The sequence below is a fragment of the Corvus kubaryi genome, unplaced genomic scaffold (assembly GCF_017639235.1).
Source record: "Corvus kubaryi isolate FWS band 111438036 unplaced genomic scaffold, C.kubaryi_AGA036_p1.0 137, whole genome shotgun sequence".
Classification (NCBI taxonomy): domain Eukaryota; kingdom Metazoa; phylum Chordata; class Aves; order Passeriformes; family Corvidae; genus Corvus; species Corvus kubaryi.
The window spans coordinates 24,412,656-24,429,026 of NW_024580671.1; the positions used below are offsets into that span (position 1 = coordinate 24,412,656).

General features: G+C 36.8%; 1 long non-coding RNA gene across 1 annotated transcript; it reads right to left on the reverse strand.

Moving 5' to 3' along the window:
- Positions 1–1,352: 1,352 nt before the first annotated feature.
- On the reverse strand, positions 1,353–12,140 carry LOC121659459. The gene is made up of 3 exons (XR_006014340.1): positions 11,866–12,140; positions 6,030–6,102; positions 1,353–4,206 (listed from the first exon to the last, which is right to left on the reverse strand). It is a non-coding gene; the product is annotated as an uncharacterized LOC121659459 (long non-coding RNA).
- Between the last annotated feature and the right edge of the window lie 4,231 nt (positions 12,141–16,371).

The window sequence follows — 16,371 nt, forward strand, 5'->3', positions numbered from 1 at the left end:
GTGAATTCTGTATGAACTCTACATAAAAATTCATTAACTGTGCTAAAATGGGCAGGCCTGAGAGCTCATTAGGTAAAACCTAGTGTATATGAAAAAGAAATGAGGGAAATGGCATTTTGTTGTGAAATCTACCAAAACATCTTCCAGCAAAATAAACAGAGAAAAATTAAAAGGCCTATTATAAAAGTAATAAAAGCAAAGCACAGAAAATAACAAACAGAACTTTGTTACCCATTTTCATTCTCTTATGCTGAAAAAGTTTGAGAGATACAATGAAAGAGTCTGGCACTAAAATAAAAGTGTGAGTAAAGATAATAATAATAATAAAATAATTCCTTAAAGAGATAAACTGAATCCAGTTTATACCCAATCAAGTGTATTGAGAATTATATTAACAATTATAAGTTATTTTTTCATGGATTTTGTACCAGTATTTTATATGCCTAAAGAAACAGAGACTGCAGGTGAGTTTCTGATCTATTGTATGTTCTGTTAAAATTTTTTTGAAATTGGACTTTTCATTAATTTAATGAAAATAGAGGATGAGAAAGATCACAGAATCACAGAATAACGAGGTTGGAAGAGACCTCCAAGATCATTGAGTCCAACCCATGCCCTAACACCTCAACTAGACTATGGCACCAAGTGCCATGTCCAGTCTTTTTTTAAACACATCCAGAGATGGTGACTCCACCACCTCCCTGGGCAGACCATTCCAGTACTTTATTATTCTTTCCGTGAAAAGCTTTTTCCTAATATCGAGCCTATACCTTCCTTGATGCAGCTTGAGACAGTGTCCTCTTGTTCTGTCAGTTGCTGCCTGGTGGAAGAGACCAACCCCTGCCTGTCTACAACCTCCTTTCAGGAAGTTGTAGAGAGCGATAAGGTCACCTCCTTTTCTCCAGGCGAAACAATCCCAGCTCCCTCAATCGTTCCTCACAGCCCCTCACCAACCTTGTTGCCCTCCTCTGGACACACTCAAGCATCTCAACGTCCTTCCTAAACTGAGGGGCCCAGAACTGGACACAGTACTCAAGATGTGGCCTCACCAGTGCCGAGTACAGGGGAAGAATGACCTCCCTGCTCCTGCTGGCCACACAACTCCTAATACAGGCCTTCTTGGCCACCAAGGCACACTGCTGGCTCATATTCAGTCAGCTGTCAACCAGCATCCCCAGGTCCCTTTCCACCTGGACACTCTACAGCCACACTGTCCCCAGCTTGTAATGTTGTTGGGGATTTTTGTGGCCAAAATGCAGAACTCGGCACTTAGACTTATTAAACTTCATCCTGTTGGACTCTGCCCATCCATCCAATCGATCCAAGTCTCTCTGCAGAGCCCTCCTTCCTTCCAATAGATCAACACAAGCTCCCAGCTTAGTGTCATCTGCAAATTTATTAATGAAAGACTCAATACCCTCATCCATGTCATCAATAAAAATATTGAACAGAACTGGCCCCATCACAGATCCCTGAGGGACACCACTGGTGATTGGCTGCCAGCTGGATGCAGCACCATTCACCAGCACTCTCTGGGCCCGACCATCCAGCTAGTTCCTGATCCAGCAAAGAGTGCTCCTGTCCAAGCCATGGGCTGCCAGCTTTTCCAGGAGTATGCTATGGCAGACAGTGTCAAAGGCCTTGCTGAAGTCCAAATAGACAATGTCCACAGCCTTTCCCGCATCTACCAGGCGGGTCACCTGGTCATAAAAGGAGATCAGGATAGTTTCCTGAATATGCTCATGGACTACATTTCTTCTTTTCCAGCAAAAATGAACAATGGATGTAATGTGGCAGAAAGGAAAACTTCAAAAAAGTAAAAATTTAATTTGAATTTTTGTATCCTGCAGAAATATCCTGTTTGTGTCCTGTATAAGTTAAGAAAATAATTACTGAAAAGTTTGCTTTACAGAGTTTGCAAAACAAATGCATTTCATTTTGTACACTGTTTTTGCAATAAGTGATATATTAAAAGACAAAATTTGAAAGCATACATATAGTTCAGCATACATACAGCATCATTAGGTTAAGGCTAAGGAGAATTTGATTTCCCTTTGATTTTGAAATGGAATATGTGTGACTGATCAGATCTCCTCATACTAGTTCTTATGAATTACTGATTAATTACTGAAATGTTGACTTTCACATTTGACCAATCACTTATGTTATATTTCATCTCTGAAAGAACTTTCATGCTTCCTTACATTCAGTCTCATGTGGGAATGTGCTCTCCATAAACATCTGCCAGCTAATATATTATCCAAAATGTTTCTTGTTTATTTTATGGCTAAAAAAGAATCTTTGTAATTAAGCTGTTGTAGCACTAAACCCATTGTATTTTGGGCTATCTGTTGTTGCCTTTATTTTTGTACCTGCTTTGATTTTGGGTCTAAGTGTCTGTTTTCCCCTATGTAAGTTTTTTGGGAAGAGGGTTCACTTTATTTCTCTTTGCAGAGAATCTGAGAAAGTAGGTGTTAGTAGATGCTATCCATCTGATTGATCCTAGGCAGCATGGTAATAGCAATGGATGAGGAAATAATTAGTTAGCTTCTTCAGAGTTTGCAGATAACTATGTTCTTAACACTATTATTGCTATGGCAATATTACAGTATTTCACATTAGATGTCAAAAAAATGTGTAGTTGTACTAGGGCAAACCAAAGGTTCACACAGCTCAGTTGCCTTCAGCAATGAGCAGAAGTAGATGCTTAGCAGAAGAACAGAATAAAAGAAGAACAGAATAAAAGTTCTGTAAGCTACAGTTGTTCTGAATATTCTTCCAGAGACTCCTGTTAGAGGCTCAGAAGTTCCTGAATGAACTGTTTCTCTGTATCTAACAAACCTCCAAAGATTTCTATGCAATGAATGTGACAATTGTCCAGTTAAAAGCATCTACACTTTTGGTATTGTAAACTCTCTGGCAATACATTCCACAACTTAGCTAAATGAAATTATTAAAATTAGTGTGATATCTTTCCTACCTGAATTAAAATTAGATGTTTGTCATTGTAATACACAGTTGTCAATGTGTTGGACAAGGTGCTTATTCACATACTTGTAGCTTGGCACGTATTTCTGTTCCCTTTGATATGCCATCATTTAAACAACGTATCGTGTCAAGATTCTGTCCTTGGCACTTGCATTGCTGCTTTCAAAGCAAAATAAAAAATACAACTGACAGCATTCTACAGCTATAATGACTTAGTTGTAAACTGCCTTCTGTTACCTAGAATATGAAAGAGGCAATAGAAAAAGTTTGTTCCATCCCCAGAACAATTCCTAACAGAATCTCACCAGATTTGATGGGGATGCTATGATACATTATAAGGACAGCTAAAAACAATCTCTATGGACTTTCATTGAAGTTTTTCCATCATTCTTTCATATCCTAATGACATCATAAAAACATTAAAAGATTTAGTCTCTTCTGAAGTGGCTGTTTTGGCATCATAAAACACAAGTTTTGGACACAGAAATGTCACAGAAAAGCCACAAAAATATGTAACTAGCCACTAAACATGATGCCAACATTTCCCATTCAAGTTGTCGTCCAGGTTCCATGTACTTCCTTTTAAGGAAAATTTCATGAGAATGGGGAATGGATGTTTCCCATATTCAACTTCTTGTTTTCCTGAAAGGTACAATTTTATTCCTCTCTTTTAAAACTGACCAAGGATTCAGACCATAGGTATCAAACGAACTCTATATAGAGGCTCACAAAAGACGTTCAGCTTTGCCAGAGCTCTTGACTTTAGAATTGCTTGGCAGTCAAGGTGGTCCTTGTTCATACAGTCTTCAATAAGCATGTGTCAGCTTCTGCCAAATTACTGTGATACTAATGGGTGACCACAGCTGATCCCAAATGGCACCACTCCTAGTGGAGGCCTTTACCTAGGAGGTCACATGGCCCTTGGAAGAAAGAAATTGACTTTCTAAATTTGAGGAAACAGTAGAGTTGCAGCAGCAGAGTTGGATGACTTCTGCTTTCTCTGTGTAGATGTAGAAGGCATGAGTAGGCCCTCGGTCTGTGGGTGTCCAGATTATTATCTTCTCTTTAGTATTGCCAAGTCTATTTAAATAGGCTGAAAAAATGTGTGTTGGTGGGAGTTTTTCCTTCACTCATCTCACTCATGAAGCAAGAATTCCTGATGTAACCAAGTGCTCTCCCACATGCACTGACAGCCACCTACTCATGGCAGATATTGAACTGAAAAGAAGAGAAAAAGCACAACAAAAAATAGAAAGCAGTCCTCCAGAAAAAAGTGAAATATTTCATCTCTGAAAAGGGGGAGCACAAGCCCTAAACCTGAACCACATTTTGATGTTCAGTAAGCCCTTTTATGTCTTTCTGTTAGGCATGAATAATATCCATGCATGGGGATAGCCCTTTAAAACAGAGCAAGTAAATTTTAAGCATACGTCTACACCCAGACTGACTACACCCTTTCTATCTCCATCCTACTTTCTTCTTGTCACCTTGCACTCCATTTGCATTTACCACTCTGAGTAATTATTGACAAATATGTGGTTCTTTGTTGCTGGAACAGAAACTGCTGGTCTTTCTAGAATTTTGAGGCCAAGAGACAAGGTATGCTCAGCCATAAAAGATGCTTTCCTGCAATCATTTACTGTTCTCTATGTAGGGCTGTGTAAGATTATCTAGTAGGCATAGACATCTAACACTTTGAACAAAAGGAATTGAAATATGAGATGAAGACCAAGTAAATGAAAGAGACAACAAATATACAGAAAGTTGTCTTTCACTTATTAAATATTTCTTATGAATACTTTAAAAAGGATTCTTTTTTCCCCCTTTATTTATATCTCAAGGTATTATTTGGAGTATGCAAATGTGATGTGTTCCAGAAATCAAACCTGGCAACTCATAATCACATCCTGCTGTATATGATTTGATATTCATAGACAATCATTGTCACTGACAAAAGCGTGTATGTGGGAGAGGTGTCTATCATTCTGCTGTACAAATTAATCAATAAAAAAGTGTGCATGAGAGTGCTATGAATAGAAGTAGGTATCAGTATATTTTCCCTTGGGAAGATAGATAATTCATTTTTCATTTTTTACTCCATGTCTCCAACTTGGACACTTTCTTCAATGTGTAGCTTAAGCCTCCATCTCTTGAGTTTTCCTGTCCCTCCCTTTTTCCTAAATCAGAATATTTAAATTTGGAAATATATACTAAACACAGAGTATTTTATAATAGCTTTATAATTTGCCAACTACGTTTCTAAAAATGTGTTCTCAAATTAACTAAAAGAAATACAGAGAGATTTATATAATATTATTTTCTTATAAGGTTTCCATTTGGAGATATCAGATTAAATAAATTTTATGTCTTGAAAGTTATCATGATATTCTGATGTCACAGAATCCTTGTATCTCCTCCAAAGAGTCAGCCCAAGTGGGCCGTGCTTCCTCTTACCAGATAGAACTATGTGTTTCATAGGTCTTAGGAAAGCTTTTGTTTCTTGAACAGAAAAATTAATAATGAACTACTTTTCAGATTTGCTCAGTGGTCCCAAGGTACAATGGATTAAAGAAATTTGTTTTCTTCTTTGTCATAAATTTGAAAGACCGGCTTATCTCATGTTTCTTTAACTCCTCATATTTTGTGAAGCATTTCATGTGGTTTTTAACACTCTTTGGGTGATCTATGGTTAAATATGTCATATATCCACAAGCTGACATACACTTTGGATGACATGCATAAGAATATTTTCCCAAATCTTTGAAGACTGTGTAGAATATAAATACCGATCTGGAGGTGAGGGAAGAAGGGACGGGAAGAATGGGAGAACTTCCATGACAACAATACTTGTAAGGAAGTCAGTAGTTTACTATAAGCTATGGGGAGAACCATGTCCTCTTTCATGCCAAAACCTACCTTGTTCTTTCTATTCAACAGTCAGCTAAAAACTGTGCCCACTGTTTTGATTATAAGGCTAAAGAGGAGTTCACTCACATGCTCCAAGATCATTCTGTAAGTGGAAGAGTAAGTGATCATCTTACCTTCATAGAGATTCTTTTTCCAATACAGAAGACATATGTTCACATTTTCTTTATTCAAAGGTTTTCTTCTGTGCTGAAAAAGTAAGCAGAGTGTTTACTTTTATAAACTAGGTCATGGACCTTGTTATGAAGGCCTGTCCTGTTAGCCAGCAGTTAGTATATTTTAGCCCATTACATCTTTAAACATCAATGGCCTTCAATATTTTTTTCTGAAATAAGGCTAGACTATAATATTTTCCCTATAGTCTCTGCCTCTGCCTTCTGTCAGTACTGGAGCTTTGTTTTCTTCAAAAGGTAATGGATAGCGGATAGTTTCCCTGTGCATAATTAGTTTAGAAAAAAAAATAGTATAGAAATTAAAATACCTATAAAAATTTGGCTATCAGCCTGTTCCAATCTGCTACTGTACTATGCTCAGCTTTTAATCTGAACACAAAAAAATATATTAACTTTCCATCCTCTGATGATGATGTCCTGTTTGGACAGTCATGTGTTTTTAATGAGGCTAAGGTAGTGTTTTGCAAAAAAATTTAAATTTCTTCGTTTGAGCTTTTCAGGCATAGGTGGCCTTTTATTATTTGGCTATAAACATCTGTTATCAATTCAGAAATAATTATCTGTTGCTCTTTTTTAATGCCAAATTAACAAGGTCTCTTGTTAACAAGGTATTACCAATTTTTTTTTCTTAATCATTCTAACTAGTAGTCTGCTGGCTACATTACATAAACGAGAACATTATGAAAAGCATAGTTTAATATTATTTCTGTATTGCATGATTTTTGAAACACACAACTTTGAACTTCAAACCATTTTTCTTAATTCAGTTGTTTCTTAATGTTTTAATTCTAGCACTGCAAGGACTTTGCACTGTTCCACCTTAGGATACACCACCTTTTGATTTTTGTGGTGTGGGTTTTTTTGGGTGTGGTTTACTGTGTTTTTTTGATGGTAGTTAGGTTTTTTGCTGTAATGCTTGCCATCATCTTTTCAAGATACTCATAACTGTAAACCCACTATAATCACTACAACAGTGATTACTTACACTTGGATTCATGAAGGAGTCCATCTACAAGACAACTCCTAATTGGTAGTTCTTGAAAACACAGATATTCCATTCTAATTAAATTGTTACACTGACCATTCTGTTCATTGGGACAACTTGTGTGAGCAAAGACTTGAAAACACTAGAACACTAGAAAGAACATACTAAAACTACTCTCACACTTTTTCCTGGTCTAAAAATGTGGAAAGCAGTGTAGGTTGCACTGTTTTAACACTAGAAGAGAATTATAAATAGATGTTGCTTCAATAATCACTCTAGGGTTACCAGCTATATATCTAGTCATTTACAAACTATGAAATATAAGGCAACCCCTCATTAAAAAAGGGGGAATATATTTGATGAAGAGATAAAAGACACAAAATCATAATGATTTCATGTCTAGTTGCCACATACATTGCCTAAAAGTAGAGTTTCTCATACTATAAAAATTAATTCTGTTGGCTCAGAGACGTTTCACATATGCAGAAAATCCAGGCCATTCCTGTGAAATTCAACAAGTTCTGAATTTCACACATCACGATGTAGCAGTGCTCGTTAGCATATAATAGGATCTAAATTTGGAATATGCAAATGTGTAAAGACAAAAAGTGGCTTAATGAGGATGAAGATCCTTGCTGTCACTCTTTTTAAGTAAGTATTGAAACACTGAGAACACCAGTTTTCATTTGGTTTTGTAAGGCTGGCTTTTATAAGTATGAAAATCTATGTCCCTGAGTAGTCAATACTTCTCAAGCAAATGTAATGGGTCCTGTTAGTTTGTATTTGTAAAGCATTGTCTCTTCCAAAAACAAATGTGGTAGAGAATGCAATGTGCATGCTACACAGAAAACTCAGGGAAAATAAAATAGTTTTGCTGTATAAGTAATAATATTGAAATGAGTGGTAAGACTTTTTAAAATTCTCTTTTAATGGAGTACAAATTTGATTCTGATAAATACCAATTAGTTGGAGCACTGCTAAATATGGAGGAATTCCAGTAACATTGCACTACTGATATAAGCTGCAGAGTAGAGCACAGTTAGTGAATTGTAATAAAGAAAAAGTTGACTGCTGAAAATGGTTTTAACATACTTTCAAAATAACTTTTCTATTAAGTTCTGGTTCTTACACCATATACTTCATTCTCATTAACCATTCAATCTATCAAAATATTAGTGCTGACCTCAAGATACTTTTTTTCAATCGAAATAACTAAAATTTCACAAAAAGGACTCATTTATTCAGGGACTCTTAAACAGATGTTACAATTTTTGTTGTAGATATGAATAAATGACATGGAAAGAACTAAATACCATGCAAAATGGAAAGCACCGGGGTGAGTTTTGGCAAGGAAAGAGACAGTAGGATTTAAAAACAACAGCAAATAGGGATTTTTTTATAACTAGGAAAAACATGCATTGACTGAGATAACATTTTCTAGCAGTTTTCTCCTAGTGGTGCCATTGAGAGAATTTGGGACAAGAAATGCTCCTTTTAAAATCAATTATGTGAGATTTTTTCCCCGTTACAGATTTGTTCTATCATATATATAAACAAGTAAGCTTTTAAATTGTGGATATCAGAAATCCTGTAAAATTGCAGTAAAATTTCAGTAAATTCAATGCTTAATTCTTCTGTGAGTTTACTACTGTGAAAAAACAGGTCAAGTTGCTTTCAGTCTGTGACCTCTATGTATTTTCTTGATGTAATTATGCCTTTCAAACTTGTATCTACATCTCAGAACTCATTTCTTGTAGTTTCTTGGAAGGAACAACAATGTTTCTAGGCACCTGGAAAGCAAAAATAGTCAAAGCTATTGTTTTAGCCAAGGCCATGCAAAATGACTAGTTCTTCAGTAAATGTTTTAATTTTTATAATTTTAATTTCTGCAAACCCAAACTGACATTCTCAGATCATACCTAATTGTTCAAGCATGGCATGGTGAGAAAGAGGAAAGAGCAGAGACTTCATGGCTGGGTGCAGACAGCTGCACACACACAGTTTTTGTGCGGTGGTCTAGAACTGCAGAATGGCATTAGCATAGTGTTCAGTGTAAACTGGGATATGTGTCCTATTAGTGAGGCTGATTAGCTCAGGCTGAGCACTGCTCTGCTGCAGCAGGCTGGCTCAGAGCTCAGTCGCAGAGGACACATACACGTAGTTTTACCAGAGATGTAGATATACCCTCAGGCAATGTGACCTAAACATTGCATTCCTAGCACTAGGTTTTCATATTTCTGTTCTTTGGAAGGAAATCAGACATTGCTGTTCAGATAAGATTCCTGTAACTGTTATGTTTGGCTAAGACAAAGAAAATGACTTCTCCATCACTGGAATTCAAATCATGTCACATGTCAGCTACTTAAAAACTACATGGATGATAGGCAGTTCAATTTGTGTTCAGCTGTAACAGGTTTTGTGAATCTTCAGTTGCATACACTGTCATTAAATTTCAGCATTCACATTTTAATCTTAACATTCCGGCATCTGAGCAAGTTCGTTGGAAAGAACAATCTTGACTCAGTAATTAGCCTATGATCTGAGGACTAGAAAATTATGGCGAAATTTCTCATGAAAAGGAAAGAAATTGTTTCTCCTGCACTAAGAAAACATGATTATTAAGAGACATGGGAGAATGTGCAATATAGGGAATTTACTTTTTGTACTTGGCTAATTAAAACATAGATATATATATATTTGGCTAACTAAAGAGTAGTCTGAACTTTGAACTTCTAACTGATAGCTTTAGCTGTATCTCAGCATAAAAGGCAGTTCCCCCAGAAAAAAAGTGCTTTTTTTAGGAGCATATGGCAGGTTCTAGGCACAACTAAACCAGCCCTTGGTGAAATTCAGTGGGAACATCTGTTCAAAGAACCTACTTTGAAATTATCCCAGACATTTGGACAAACCTCAGTTCCATGTCCAGCTGCTGTGGTGCCAAATAATGTAGGAGAAAAAAGGCAGGAAGCAAAGCAAACCTGCATAACACATTCCACATCTTCTTGGACTTCCAAGTCTACTAGTAAGTGGCATTACTTACTAGGGAAGATAAACACTTATAAATGCAGGGAACAGACTCAAGGATCTAAGTTTAACTGAGTTGGTTTTCCATGTAGCTAAAATCTTTCTGACTTAGTAAAAATCAAGAGAACCAAAAGACATAAATTGTGATTATATAATGTGACTTGTCCAAGCTTAGATATACAGAATTTTTGTAGCAATTGCCAAATTGTGTCAAAAGATATGTCAGCCCTTATTTCAGATTATAGGTAACAAGTAAAGCAGAATTTCCAGTGTCATACACATGGATGTGTATGCAAATGTAATGATGAAAGTAGATTTGAATATTGTATGAAAATAATTTGCAATGCAACTAAGAACTTTTGCTTTCAATATGAAATTTCCAAAGCGTTCTTCATGAGTAAGACAGAGAAGGTGGTGGAGGAGGAGGATGTAAAATAAAACTGTCAATAGAGGATTGTTTAGTCACTAGGCTAAGGCTACACTATTACTAAGGAGGAGAGAGTTATACATGCAGGATGCTTTAATTAAAATCTGTATTTTCATAGCAGGGTGGGATACTAATTTAGGGCAGGCTGTTATAAAGTGAATCACGCTAGGTTTTTATCATGCCCCAGGTACATCTGCTGACTTTCTAAGGCATTATCTGCCTGAAAAATCATGAGCTGGCATGTTTTTGTAAACTTTGGTTAGAGTTGATTTGATATAGTGATTTTTTGTTTCCTGCACATGAAAACTGTGGAGTATGATGCTTTAAATAGTTCTCTTCTGCTTCCCAACAATACTTAATATAAAAAGATTCAGTGAGAAAAAGGTAAACAGGATTCCTCCGCGGGTCTGCTTTATCCAAAACCCACTTCTCCATTTCCATTCACTACACAGAAGTCCTTATCCACATCACCCCGCTCACTCACTGCCATTTGAAGCCCCAGCCAAAAGACCCTATGGAAATGCTAAACCCCTTTGACCATCATCCTTTAACTCTGAGAGACATGGCTGCCCTGCTGTCAAGCCTGCAGACTTAGGGAAGGGGCTGTCACTATTCAGCTGTGTCTTGAGATTTTGTGATCTTAGAATCAGGAGAAATCATGGTGGCAGGTGAGAGTCTGGATTTTGGTTATTCAACTTTTTTTTTAGAAGGTTTTGCACTGTCCTCGCTCCTCATCCCCCTCCCCTGACCTCTCTCTGGGAGGTTGACTACCCCTTGCATATCAGGCTGCTTCTTAAGGCCCCTTCAGACTTTTCAGACCAGCTAATTGTTTCTTGGACATCATGTATGGGAAAAAGCCTAACAATAAAAAGCATAGTTAAAATGACTCAGTAGCTTTTAATTTATGCATGCTGCTATTTTGGGATCCAGATCTGATAAAAGCCAAAATACAAGTATTATTTATTTTCTTTTCCTTTCCATGGGGCCAAAGAAGAACAAAATTATAATCCCTTAGGTGTACAAATAATATGTGCTTGCATTATAGCAGCACTGACAGATCCCATCTGTGATTAAGCCTCCCTTTTAGCAAATCATACCAACACATACTCTGAATCACCCTGCAGAATCTAAAGCTAAAATAAGCTCATACCAATGAAACAAACTGCTGAAACTGGTTTCAGTTAAACCAAGCAATTGGAGAGGAAGCAGCAGCAGTTCAAAGGTCTATGGTTCAGGTAAAATTGCATTATCCATTGCTACATAATAAATATTTTAGATCTCCTTAATCAGGATGGTCATAAGAAATAAATATTATGTTGGGGCCAGATGCTGACAGATCTTACCTTCCTGTATTTCAAGCTGTCCAGATGTGATCGAGCTCAAATCCTGAATTCATATAGACACAGCATCTCATCACTGGGCCTCAGCCAGACGAAGAGCTCTTCTTCAGGACACTTGGATCTGATGATGTCTTTTGAAGTAAACATGTCTAGACTAGTTCTTTGGTGCTATGTACAGAGATTACAGGAAACTAAGCCTAGCACTGGTTTAAATGACCCTTGGAAACACAATGACTAACAGCACAAAGTTATCTTATTTTGCCTGCTGTTGCCCAGATCTTATGAAACACATTGAAATTTCTCATGGTTTCCATCTGAAAACATTAAAAAACCCTCTTGAGTAGGCACAATTCAGCCAAGAATGTCCCAAAAACTGAACAGACCTCAAGAAACACATTTGCAAACCCGCACAAACATCTGGATTGTAACAAAAGGCAAATCTAGCAAATGTAGCCAAATGCCAGCTTTTGTTAAAGACATTTCTTGTAATTGTAAACAGAGTTGCTCATTTGATAGACAGCATCTGTTGCATTTTCATGAACTTTGAACATAAGTTCCCCACTTCCTGGATGGTTTCACAACTTGATGGCAACCTCCCTTTGTTTTTTATTCTCATTGTCTTGCCATATTTGTATACACAAGATCAGTCTGTTAAAGACTTGGAAAAACAATCTCCTGGGGCATCCAGCAGTAGTCCATTTTGACTCGTATTTGTTTCTCAATTAAGCCTGTAATCCTTTGAATGAATGATTCTAATATAATTTATCAGAACTGCAAGCATTCATGTCACTGCTGTGGACAAATGGTAACACAATTGTATTAAAGATCTTTCACTGAACAGCTAGGTCCAGCTCCAGTTGCAGAACTGGTAAAATGTTAAAAATGGTGGAGAAGGAGATTGGGTTTTTGAGAGCAAACTTTATAAAATATAAAACTGCAGAATGTCTGCTGACTATTAGCAGTACACTGGGCTGGCACCCAAAACCGGAGAAATGTTTTCAATCACTGTCAGAATCATTGTGGAGAATTGTAAGCAGCTGATAAAGGCCTTTTGATCTATTTCTTCCAAGCCTCCTATTAACTGTCTTTTGTCCTTCAGCACATATAATTTAAATGTATAAATGCAATGCATTTTAAAGATTAACCATCCTAGAGAGAAAGAAAAAAAATGTTATAAAACATTTCTCTTACTCTTCTAAAACACAGTGGAAAAGCATCATAGAATAGACTCAGAATTGTTTAGGTTGGAAAAGAAAATCATTGAGTCTAACCATTAACCTCGTGCTGCCAAGTCCACCACTGAACCTTATCTCTAAGAATCACATCTTCAAGTCTCATAAAATACCTCTGGGGACAGTGACTCAACCACTTCTCTGGACAGCCTATTCTGAAGCTTGACAGACCTTTCAGTGAAGCAATTTTTCCTAATATCCAATCTAAAACTTTTCTGGCACAACTTGAGGCCATTTCCTCTTGTTCTATCACTTGCCATTCTCTTGATTTGTTCCAGGGGACCAGAACAGAACAAAGGATTAGAGGTGTGACCTCACCATTGCTGAGTACAGGGGGACAACACTGCTCTGGTCCTGCTGGCCACACTATGGTTGATCCAAACTAGGATGCTGATGGCCTTCTTGACCACCTGGGCACACTGCCGTCTTGTGCTCAGCCAGCTGTCACCAAAAGAGGTACTAGAGATCCTGACTGCTCTGTTCTGCTTCCTTGTTCTGTAACAGCACTTGGTTGCAATCTTTCAAGTTGCCAGGTTCATGAATGCAAAAGGAAAAGATAATTTTTGTGCTGTACATGTTAAATGGAGAAAGATACTGCTCTTTATTAACCCAAAGTCTAATTAAAATGAAGTTGTACAATAAGACTTCTAATAGTGCACATCATGTATCTCACCACCAAAAGCCCTTACCTAGAATACATTTTGTATGTTGGAAGGAAGCAGACCAGTTCCATGCGCATGCTGTGATATCTAAACTCTTTTAAATTTGTTCACCAACATCTTTGAATCTTATTCTTCAAATCCAAGCTGCATTTTCACAAACAATTTATTTTGAACAGAAGAATGAACAAGTCCAGTTTCTGAAAGTAATGCATCACTGAGGTGATGGCAGCATCACCATCACAACTGATACCTTGGTTTAGTGAAGCACTGCTGCAACTTGAAAACTGCTTTTACTGCTCTGGTTAAGGAAGGAGATGTGCTAGAAAACAGACTGACATTGTTTTCTTCTTATTTGGGTAATTGTGCATAATCCAGGATTTTATATTACATGTATTATATATTATGTTTAGTATGTGGAGACTGTAATTATAGTATATTGTGTGCATCAACATCAGAAGGCAATTTAAATTATAAGCAACTCTTCAAGGAGAGTAGAAAATACACCAGAAGATTGTGCAGGTTGGGAATAGATTTGCTATTTTATTTTTGCCCTGGTGTTTACCCCAGGATGATTCAGTACCTGCTTTTATTTTTTTGAATACTACTTTTGCAGTGACATTATATTCCAGCTACCCTGTTTGTGTGACCTGAATTTGCACTTAATGCAAGTGAGTTTCAAACCACTCTGGAAGAATATGTAGAATTGGCTGAGATGTACAAAATTGTATAGTGATTGTGAACACTTCATAGAATCATAGAATATCAGGTTGGAAGGGCACCTGGAAGATTGTCTGGTTCCAAGTTTCCTGGCAAAAACGTGGTCTAGAAAAGTTTGTACTGATAGGCTTTAAATAGGTTTGACTTTCAAAGAGCAGATCCTTCCTAATGTGAGATTAGTACTTTAGGAGCCTGTAGTTAATTCAAATGACAAAGCAAGATGGAAAAATTTGAAATTTGCTCCAAAAAATCATGAAAAGAAGCAACATTTTCCTTACTTGCTTCTATTAAAGATAATTGCATTGTTAAAAATAGGTATAAGTAGGCAGCTGTTGAAGAGATAGATCACTGATATCAGTAACATTTCTCAATTTTGAGCTCAAAGTGATGATCTCAAGGATGTGTCTCCAAGGCTCGGACTCAACAGCTGCTCAGGGCTTGGTACGTGCCTGAGAGTCAAGGCAAGCTGCTTGTTTGGCATTTCTAAGGATTTCTGCACATTTGAATTATTGACAGCTATCTGTTAAAAGCCAGTAGTAGGTACCTGCTCTTCAGTGACTGCCAAAACAGATAAAGGAAGCAAGAAGTTGTGTCAGAATTTTCAAAATGAAAATAGAGACAAATTCATTATTTGCCAAACATATTTAATACCCAGCAGTTTCCATTAAAAAATAATTTTTCTGCTTTTGTCTCTGGAAATGTACTGACAACTGATATATCCAAATACCATGATTAAGGTGGCTGAGCTCCTTTCAGTCTAGTAGCACTTTTGATGTGACTAGCACATGTGTATGTGGATATTTACTTGCCATCCTGGGAAAGTCAGCCTGTGGACATAGTCTAAAGAGGTAGCTTAAAGATTCCTGATGGATGAGTTCTCCTGGATAACACTCACACCCTGAATGTAGAATAAGAACATTCATAGGAATTCTACATCTAATATATTTGACAGGTTATATTATTTGTTTTTCTGTTTCTAACTGACTTAGTCTTACCAGAATGAAATTACTGAAATTGATAGAAACATTTACATAAGACCTGTCTGTCATAAAAGATTCTGAGATTTGCTAAATTAACCTATAAAATCTTTGAAGATTGTATGAAAAATGAATGAACTTTGTATACATGAACTTTAAAAATTGCATTAATTGTATGTACCATCTTTTTCTTGTGGAAAAAGGTCTAACAACAAAAATAATAATTTGAACTCTCTTTCTCTGCTTATAAACAGAAGGCAGTAAAAAGTCTTCATGTATTTTATTATTCCTAACTAAAGAATTTTATATCCAGAGCTAAAGGTGAATCCACATGACAAGCTCGCATGAGGACATTTGTGCTTTATGCAGTGTGCTATACCATTGTCTCAGTTTTACTGGACCCACATTAATTCCTGCTTTCTTTGCAAGTGGCACTGCCAAGAGAATACACCATTTATATCTGTCACACCACTTGTCTCTTCATCAGCTTGGTCCTGCCTTCTTGCCGTGCGTTGCTTTGCTGATATGGTGCTGGCGGGAGAGAAGGAAGGAATCTATGCTGACACTGAAACTGCTCACAGAAGCTTCTTGTGCTGGTGGACACTATGCCCATATAGCCTGCAAGTGCACTGCTTTTTGATTTGAAGCTCAAATCAAAACACAGAAGAGAGAGAAAATATATTTCTCCCACTGACATTAAATTTAGAGTAGCAAAAGGACTATTCAATAAGCTGATATATACACAATACACAGGTATTCAATATCTTAAAAGACTTTTAGACTTTTTTCCCTTCTAATTAAATTTAAAGGTTTTAATTTCCTTTAGAACACATCTCTAGCAAGCCTGTTAACATGTGTTCAGATTATAAAGTGTTTCAAAGAAATTTTTAGGAGTTACCAGTACTTCGAAAATACTATGAA